This window comes from Falco biarmicus, chromosome 1, assembly GCF_023638135.1.
Source record: "Falco biarmicus isolate bFalBia1 chromosome 1, bFalBia1.pri, whole genome shotgun sequence".
Lineage (NCBI taxonomy): Eukaryota > Metazoa > Chordata > Aves > Falconiformes > Falconidae > Falco > Falco biarmicus.
This window is the reverse complement of record NC_079288.1, coordinates 67758197-67767869: the sequence shown is the minus strand read 5'-3', so window position 1 is coordinate 67767869 and position 9673 is coordinate 67758197. Positions and strand designations below refer to the sequence as shown.

General features: G+C 39.9%; 1 protein-coding gene across 2 annotated transcripts in view; it reads left to right on the top strand.

The window, feature by feature from the left end:
• Positions 1 to 89: 89 nt before the first annotated feature.
• Positions 90 to 9673, top strand: part of TRMT9B (tRNA methyltransferase 9B (putative)) — a 121408-nt gene continuing 111824 nt past the window's right edge. For both annotated transcript variants that reach the window (XM_056332047.1, XM_056332057.1), the window contains exons 1-2: positions 90 to 343; positions 6036 to 6086. The gene's annotated coding sequence lies outside the window, so the exon portion shown is untranslated. The remainder of the gene's footprint in view (positions 344 to 6035; positions 6087 to 9673) is intronic.

Genomic DNA, 9673 nt, shown 5'->3' with positions numbered 1-9673 from the left:
GCGCGCGCCGCGCCGTGCCGGGGTGGGGCCGGGGGTGGGGCCGTGTCACGTGGGGTGGGCGGGCGGGCCGGCCGGCCGGCCCGCGGGGGGAGGCCGGTCCGGCAGAGCGCCGCTCCCCCGGCGCCCCTCGCAGCCCGCCCGCTGCCCCGGCAGCCGAGCCCCGGGCGCTGCTCTCCCCGCGTCTCTAGCCCCGCGGCTGGCCGAGAGCGTGGCGCGGCGGTGCGGGGAGGGAGCGCCTCAGCGGGGCCGGGGGAGGAGGGTAGCTAGCCGGGGCAGAGGGACAGGCCCGCGGGCCCCGGGTTGGCTCCTGCGAGCGGCGCCGCTCTGAGGAGCGGCTGCTCTGGTGAGGGCGGCCGCGGGGGTCGGGCGTTAGCGGCGTTGCCGGGGCGGGGTGGCGGGCGGGACGTGGGGGAGCAGCCGAGCGCGGAAGGACGGAGCTGCTGGGGCGGGGAGAGGGGTCTCTGGGGGGTCCCCCAGCACCCCGAGTGGGCGGGGCTCTGTGGTGGCCGCGGCCCCGCAGGGAGCCCCCCCCTCGGCCGCCCGTGAGGCGGCTTGGTGCGCGCACTCGCCTCCGGCTGCTGGGGCTGGCCCTGCCCCTTCTGCGCGAGTTTTTTAGTGCGGGACCCGATATGATAAAAGTTATAAGATTCAGAAAGAGCTTGTTGTCCTTTGGCTTTATGCATTTCCCCCGCTTTTCTTGAACGTTTCCAGCGCTTCGTGTAGCGTGCCCGTGGGGGGGGAGCGGTGCCGTCGTTGCATGCACCGGCTGTGTGCGCTGTGCCCGAGCAGCCGGCTGGTGCACTAACATGTTTTCCACGTGTAAAATAGTGAGTCGAGTGCTTCTGAGGAAGTACCTGATCAGTTTTACCTGAACAAAGTAGTAGTCACAGTGCATTTTCATGGGAAAATGTTTAGGGTTTCCAGACATATGTCAGCCTCTAATGAAAGCTTAACATCTGTTGCATAAGTGCTATGTATTTGCAGTTGCTACGATGCTTTTTTTTTTTTTTTAAGATAGAAGGCTGTCATAAATCCAGAAGTCTCAGATAAATGTAGCAGTTCCTCTAAAACCTTCCAGGCAAGGCTTACACATCAGAAAAATTAATTTATGGCTATATTTGTCTTCAGCTGTATTTCATGTATAACAAACTGCAGGATGATAGTTAAGGTTGCTAAGAGGCTATAGGCAAAGTTGCTGTGACTGGAAGTAACCAGACACATCTGGATTTACATCCAGGTGTTTTGTCTGAACTCGGCCACTCTAAACTGCATCCTTTGCCTTTACAGTGTCTTTCAAGTTCTTAAAGTCGAAGATGTTATGGTAATTGAAATATGAGGGAGAACATGGGTGTATTTCAAATGTGGATAGGAAAGATAGTCTATCGGAGTAATTCATTAAAAAATGGAGTGAGGTAGGAAATTACAGTCTAAGGAAAGATCAAAGTAAGAGAGATACCTGTGGTGTGAACTTGAATGGTGATGGGATGAAGTGAAATGCTTTGAATTATTATGAATGGTTTTAATAGGTTATGGATTCTGTTTTAGATACGTCAAGTGTGAGTTGACTGCACAAAGTATCAGGGAGATAAACAGACAATTTGGACAATAGTAAAACTCTGAAAGGAGAACTGTGGACCATCATGAAAGAGAACAGTAGTTGTTATGCATTTCAGATTAGATTGCCTATGGAAATGGAGAAGAAAAATTAAACAGGACAAAGTTCAAGGGCTTGTGAGACTTCCTTAAAAAGCTAGAGTTAGGATAATAAGGTTGTCCTCTGCAGGAACAGTTAAAACCAACTAGAAATGAAAACCTGTTTCCACCATTGCCACTTCCAACGATTCCTAAGACTAGATGTATTTTAGCATTTATACTGATGATTCAAGCAATATTGGCAGCTACAGTCAGCTATCTTTCATAATTCCCAATATACAGGAACAAAATACTCTTGACTTTGACAGCCTTGGGGTCTTGAGCTGAAGAGTTGAGTTTTTTCCCATCATCTTTCACTTCAAAACAATTAAAAACAGTTGAAGGGAGTTTGGGGTAGGATGGATGTTTAGGTGGGTAGGGAGCCTGACATACTGTGTTGCTTGTACCAGTTGTAGAAATCTGTTTAGTTAGTCCTTCAGAGTTTGCTCATTCTGCTAGTAATACTTACTGTCACTGTAACCCATCACTGTCTCCTGATGGTTGTGATACATGCTGTTCTCTGCATTCACAGCTGCCTTTATTGTCTTGTCTCCTGGAAACAGGGCTCTTGTACATAAAGAAAAAAAATTGTCTAGGTTCAGGTACACAGAAGATTTATTTTTGCTTAAGTTTGTTCTGTGTGGTTGTAGAAAGTTGTTAGAAGTTCATTAGATTAATGATACAGACTTCCAGTTTGTTCTTAAATAAATGTCAGAAGTATACTGCAAGAATAGAGGGAGTCCTCTGGCTATCGAGTGATTTTGGAACCTGGCATGCTACAGCTGGGTTCAAGAAGAATATAGGGAAGTTCACAGGAAAGAATCTATTGCATAAAAAGAATCATTTTTGCATCAGGAAGCCCCCAGACAGATCTCTGGAATCTGAGAGACTATCTGGGGAGAAATCTGACTGTATTTTCACCTCATCCTTATTCTGTAGACATTCATTTTTATCACCATTGGAAATACTCAGCATAGTTGGACCTTGGTATTATCCAGTGTGGTCATTCCTGTATCTTTAAGCTACAGTTGATTCTTCAAGCTTTGTTTTTTGTGTATTATTTCACCTTTGTCATATTTACCTAAACAAGAAAAAGTACAACTTTGTAATCTGTCACTGTGTTACTATCAGAATGTGGTAGTTATGTAAGGAGGGGGCAGGGAAGATACGCAACTTTTTATTAGCTTAGATAATATGCACAGCTCCACCACCACTCCATTAAAAATAGCGTGCACAAAAATCTGTTTGGTTTGGGGTTTTTTCCTCTTATAGGGTCAGACAAGAGATACTGTAAAACAAAACCAAACCATGCCATTGTGCAGTTCATGTGGGCCATTTTAAGAAGGACTTGAGGGATTGTCCTTTCTCTTCCTACTATAGCACAGTATTTTACAACTGCTTATGTACTTCTTGGTTGTCCTTGTTCAGGAAGGTACCTACAAAGTACTATGTCTTCAGTACAGTGAGGTAGAAGTACATTCTTATGTTTTTTTAGCTGTTGATTTGATGTTTCTGTAAGCAATTCCTTGTACAAGTAGTGTGTGCAACCCAATTAAACATGAGGTGATGATAAAACAGTTTTAAGTTGTATTTGACCCTGATTTAGGTAAATTGTACCAAATTATTCTCATGTAAGATCTTCAGAAATCAACAGCAGTATAAACAAAATGAAGCAAAACCAACCCAGGCTAAGGGAACAAGAAGTGACAGGCAGTGGACCTAAAAATTAATACCTGCATATGGAAAATCTGGAGCTGAGTCCCATTTTTCCAGTCTGTCTTGACATATATCCCAAGAAAAAGTAGTTAACCCAAAGAAAGTAGTTGTATTCTAAGAAAAATGTGGTAATGGATTTCTGGCTGTTTTCCCTCTTCTTTAACGGTAGCTAGCTAGCTATCCAGCTGTTGTTAACATTTTGCCAAGATGTGTAGCAAAGACAGAATAAAATGTATTGGATAAAGATTAGACTAGGCAAGTAAGAGTCATACTCTAAATAAATAACAAGAAGGTATAATGTTCCTAAGAGCTAACTGTTCTACTATTAACATGTTTTCTTCTAAAAAAAAAAAACAAACAAAAAACAAACCCAAACAAAAAAAAAAAAACCCAAAACCATTAAAAAGGAAATTTCAAACCACATTAAAAAAGCCCAGTTCTTGAATGGCTTTTGGAGACCTTAGCTGCTGATGTTTGAGTCACTTCAGCCCTAGCTAAGAAATAATGAAAGCTCAGAACCAACTTGATTTTGTTTTGTTTCAGTTTGTTCTTTGTTGCTTAGTAGGCTTTTGGGGCTTTAGTGAGATAGTTCTGGCAGGGAGACTTTTAAATGGAAAAATTCTCAGCATCACTGCAATAAAACAAACACTAACCTTTGTTTGTGCAATACAGTGTTGGGCAGAAGTTGGCTTTGAGTCATTTTTTGGGGGGTATGAGAGGCCACAAAGCTGCATTTTCAGCTTGATCTCAAAAGTTAGTTAAGGTGAGCTGAACAGGGTTAGACTGCTACCACTAGCTCTGGCATTTTTGTACAGCACTGCAGTAGGGGTTTTCCAAGGGATCTTAATTCCCTTTGGGAAAATTGGAGCTGTGAGTTCTCAGTACTTTTGAAATAAGGCCCTCAGTGAATTATTTAATTATGTATGCACTAGTGAGTATTAAAAAAAACTAACCACACATAGGATAAACAGTTAACTACATGTTAGAAAGGTAAAGATCTCATTAAAAATAAAAAGGGAGGCAAAGCATAATAGGATCTAAAATACTTAACCAGGTAGAGTAAAGAGAGAGAGAGAGTTTATTGGCTAGATCCGATAAAGGACTTAAATACCTAAAGCAGGATTTAGGGAGAATTCAGGTGCCTAAGTCCAAAAATGCAATCTGAGAAATCTCACACAGCTGCCGCCTAACCCAGGAGATGCCTAAAATCAGAAGGATCTTTCTTGATTTTAACTTTTATCTCTTGAGTGTGCAGCAGCTAGAGCGGTTTAGCACCTGTTTCCCATTCAGCCATTTACAATCCTCAGCTTGCGTCCAAGGGCTTGATTTTGTCAGTATTCTCAGGCCACGCATTCATATTCAGAGAATCTTGGTTTGGTGTAGCTGCTTGCATTTAACATGAACGATGGGGAGATTGAATAGCCTTTTATTTAACAACCTATCTGTTAGATTACTGATATAAGAGCTGGAAGATTCAGTTTGGCTCTGTTTTGAGTGTTCAAACCCATCTCCTCCCTCCAAGTAATCTGTCTTAAAAGAGTGACTGCATGAATTTAAATTATCTTGGGAGAATGAATTAGAGATGAGGATGTGTCACTCCCTGCTGAATGCCTTGTTCCTTGGGATAAATCTCACATATCATTTCTATTCCTACAGACTACAGAATTCTTTGCTTCAGTGGCACAATTTTAACAGGAATGGAGCAGTTGCCTTTGTTTTCAATAGCTCTGTCTCTTGCTGGGTAGGATCACTTTTCTGCCATATGTTGACTTGAATCTTTTTTGTTTTAGGGAGATACACAGCAACAATAGGTTACTAAATGGAAGGTGTTTGTTTTCTGGCTTCCATCTGTTATCTTGGCTGTGATTTAACAGAATACAGCAAGTCCTGCTCCATTTTTTTAACAGAGCGGTAATTAGATCCTACAGTTAAGAGAGGACTCTAGGCTGTGAATTGTAAGCACACTGTGGTGTCTGTGTCTTGGCCTGAGTTAAGTTTCTAAGGGGTTGCAGTAACACCGCTGCCTTTCTTGCAGACTAGCATTAGACAACTGTGGTGCCTCAGGACAGTACCAAACTTCATCATATATACTGTATAGCATATGCAGGTATTTCATGTGGACTTCTAGATTCTTTGTTGGGAAAGGAAAAACAGAAAACTGAAAAACAGTTTGCCATAATGTAATTTTAAGCGTCCAGTTAACTTGTTCCTTTGCTTGTACCAGGACTGAATGTATCCCCTTCTAAAAAGCTACACAGTTGTCACACTTAATATTGTCATGTTTGGATATATATGAGTATGTTTGTATGGATGTTAATATGAACTGCCATTAATGAGTGAGGTTTGGTAAATCTGACAATTATACTTTGGCGTTGTGGAAATACATAGATTGTCCTGGAAACACCAATGAGTGGAGTCACTAATTTCTCCGTTTTCATATTAATTGTATTTTTTTCTTTTCCCATATATGATGATATGTGGTTGTGCGTTCTAAAATATAGCTGAATGTTTCTACATGTGCAGTATGACAAACTTAAAAATCCGGAAGGTTTTATTTTGAATTTCTCCAGCTTAAAAAAGTAATTTAGCTCCAGATATGACATGAGTCATATTTGTCTTTTCTTTAGGAAGAGAATCCTTGGACTGATTGGACTACTTCCTTCTGCCATTGTTGCCTGGTAGGAAAGTCACACATAATCTACAGATTTATGAAATAGCTAAATGTTCAGTGGAATATTTGTCGTATTGATATGTTGTAATTATTCAAATAGTAATACACTTTACAGCATGAAATTCTAAATTCAAAGAGATAGAGAGCTCTGAATAGTCATTTATTCTTGAAGTTAAAGCTCTTAGTACAGGACTGTAATTGAAGCATGAACAAAAAGCAGAATAATAGCCAAGGAAGTACTAAAAAGTCATTAAAGATGAATTTTTTTTAATAAAAATTGCTCACTAAGAAAGTGTGCAGAAAGCAAATAACACAGAATTCTTTTCAGTTTATCAGGTTGTTTTCCTTCAGTTGAAAGTTGTTGACTAACAGTTGTGTTGTGTATACAATTTTTTTTCAGAGTGTTAATGTATTCACATTAAAGAAAAAGCACAAGCTGATTATTTTTAAAAGAAGGTATAGAAAAAGATAAAGATTGAGATGTGGTCTGTGTTCTAATTTGATATTTAAAGAACAATCTATTTTTGGTATTTTTATGTATTCTGTAATATTTTCTAGTATGTTCCCTAATATATATTTATAAAATCTCATATATCCCTTGCTCTCAAGTTGGACATTTTCCATCTACTTATGATCATCCTCTGAGATAAACTATATCAAGATATATGAAGTTTTGGATATATTTTGCCAAATAGAATTCTCTCTTAATTTTTGATGATTGCTGTTCATTCTTATACAATTAAAAAAGGGGGGGAAATTACAACCATTACATCATATTTGCATTAAAAGTGTGTCTGTATTGTAAATCTAAATCTTAAACCAAGGGACAAGGAAGGAAAAAAGCTTATTACGCTTGGTAAAAACCTTTCTTTTCTGGGTAGTCAATAATAAAAGTGGAATTAAATTGAGAGTTTGAGTTAATTAAAATACATTTCAATAAATGCACATAGAAGTCAGATGATGCTTTGCAGCCTACTTATGGTAGTGGTGAGGAAAAAAGATTGTTACTACTGGACTGGACTTCAGGCTGGAATGAGGTATAATACTATTGACTATGTTTAAGTGCCTTTGCCTACAACCAGAGAGTGTGCATCAGTGCTGCCAGTACTAGATAAATCACAGCGTTTCCACATAGCTAATGATAAAGTTACCAGCCTTTAAAAAACTAAAAGGACCTTGATATAGTTAAAAAAAAATTGGATTTGCTTATTCTTCTTAGATTAACTCTTTAGGATTAGAGGAACAACACCTCCTTGTCTTAGGTATTTCTCATTCATAGAGTTCCTTAGAGTTTGTGTGTATATCTGCTTTTTCCTTATCTAATGAGGGTCCTTCCTTCAGAGGTTTTTAGAGTGCTGGGCAACTATTTCCCCTCAATGAGAACAGACAATACGTGAATTTTTTTCAAAGACTATGAGTAGTTCTCTTTACTAAATGTAGTGTTACATGAAGAAAATCTGAGCTGGACAAAAAGTGATTACTTTTAAATTTAATCAAAGTGGCAGAAAACATTTATTTAATTAAATGGCCTAATTAACAATAATTTGCCTCTTAGCAGCAAGATGAAGGTTGCAGTTTATTCTGGCTATTCAGTATCCCCTTTCTGCTTTGGTTCGTACCTATTTACTATTACTTGGGTCTTGTTTGCTTTTTGAACATTAGTAGCATCACACAGCAGCAGCACATTGTACACTCACTATAGGCTGGGATACCACAGCCCCATCTTTTCAGCCTTTCCTACAAGCCTACTGCAGGAAATGTATGCCTTTGTATTGCTTCTGCCAAAGGCAGCAGATGACAGATCTGAATTTGGAGACCTTTAGTTTTTTCAGCAGCACATAGGATCATACAGGAGAGAAATGAGCACTCTCTAATTCTTCATTTTGGTATGAAGGTGTAAAGAATGTTCAGTGTTTCAGTCTCTCTCGTACCTTTCTCCTTCACCATATTTATACACCAAGGTAAATGAGTATCTGGTCTTTGGCTGTTGTCCACAAATGATCTATGTAGAGACAAAAGAACACCTAATTTAGTATCATTTTCATTCCCCAAAAAACAATTAAACTCTTTTTCTCCAATGTATGTTGGACATGATTTGTCCATGCAGTGGTACAAAGTTTCAGTCATATGAGTCTAGGCTGATGACATGTTTTCACAGGTGGCTTTGTGGTAAGTAGCCCATCCAGAATGGATTCTGTATGTCTTACATGTTCTGTCTGTTTCATATTATATATATGAGCATGACATTTTAGGGATCTTTAAAAATAAATAATACTATTAATAATATATTAATATTACATTTTTAATTTAATAATTTTCATGTCCCTCAACTCCTAATTGTCCAGGAAGGGTTTCACAAGACCTGAAAGACTGTGATAAGCCCATGCCTATGAGAGGGTTTTTTTAAATACATTTGATTTATCTTCTTACTTCTACCTATGATTTAAAAAATCATTATGCTTTAAGTGAACAGCTTATCCTGCTGTTTTTCAGGGGTTTGCTGGTAAACTGAATCTGTTTCAGGTTTGCATTCTGGCAGGCTGGTGTTGGTAGACCACCTGAGAGCCCCACCTCACACCTGGTTCATGCCTGTTCTTCACTGAAGAGCTGAGAAAGTGACAGCTATTGTTTTGCTTTGTGACACATCGCAGAGCCTTCTTGTTGCAGAGTACTTGGTTTGTGTCCTGGGGCTCTCAGCTGTGGAGATTTGATGAAGGGCTCACTGTGTCAAGTTTCCTAGCTCCTGTAATATTTCATCCTCCTGCTGGTACTGCTTTAACACCCCAATTCCTGGCCATAAATCTAAACCAGAAGTTAACTATGTAAACTAGATGTAGGTATTTATTATTAATTGTAGAAGGTGCAACATGTTTTTCTTTACTGTATTTAAATGTTTAAACTGAAAGAGCATAGATGTAGATTCAGTATTAGGAATAAATTCTTTTCTGTGAGGGTGGTGAGACACTGGAACAGGTTGCCCGGAGAAGCTGTGGATGCCCGATCCCTGGCAGTGTTTCAGGCCAGGCTGGATGGGGCTCTGAGCAGCCTGGTCGAGTGGAAGGTGCCCCTGCCTGTGGCAAGGGGTTTGGAACTGGATGATCTTTAAGGTCCCTAAGGTCCCTTCTAACCCAAACCATCCTATGATGTATTTTAAAACAAAACAAAAAACCAAAACAATCCCACAAACTTTCTGAGACTTTTTTTGGTACCTGGGTTATCTTGATTAAAAAAAACCCCAACAAAACAAACAAAAAAAAAAACCCAACAGTGAGTGGAATACTCTGATGTTTATAGTACTAACCCCTGGGGGCCAACAGGCTGTCAGAATTCTTAAATTCTGCAACATCATTAACGAAATTAATGGTCAGGCCAGTTCCAAGCTTAAAAGCAGGTTATACTGATTGTGGGGCTGATTCGTATCTTAAGCAGAGTAGCTAAGTAAACTGCTAGAGTTAAGTAAACAATAATATATCAGAATGAAAGGTTTCCAAATAAACTGTATGTTGATAAATTACAGCATATCGGAGTCCACGTCAAAAATGGTGAAATGTGAGCAAAGAAAGTGGCAGCCTGTAATCTGATTTATCCAGATGA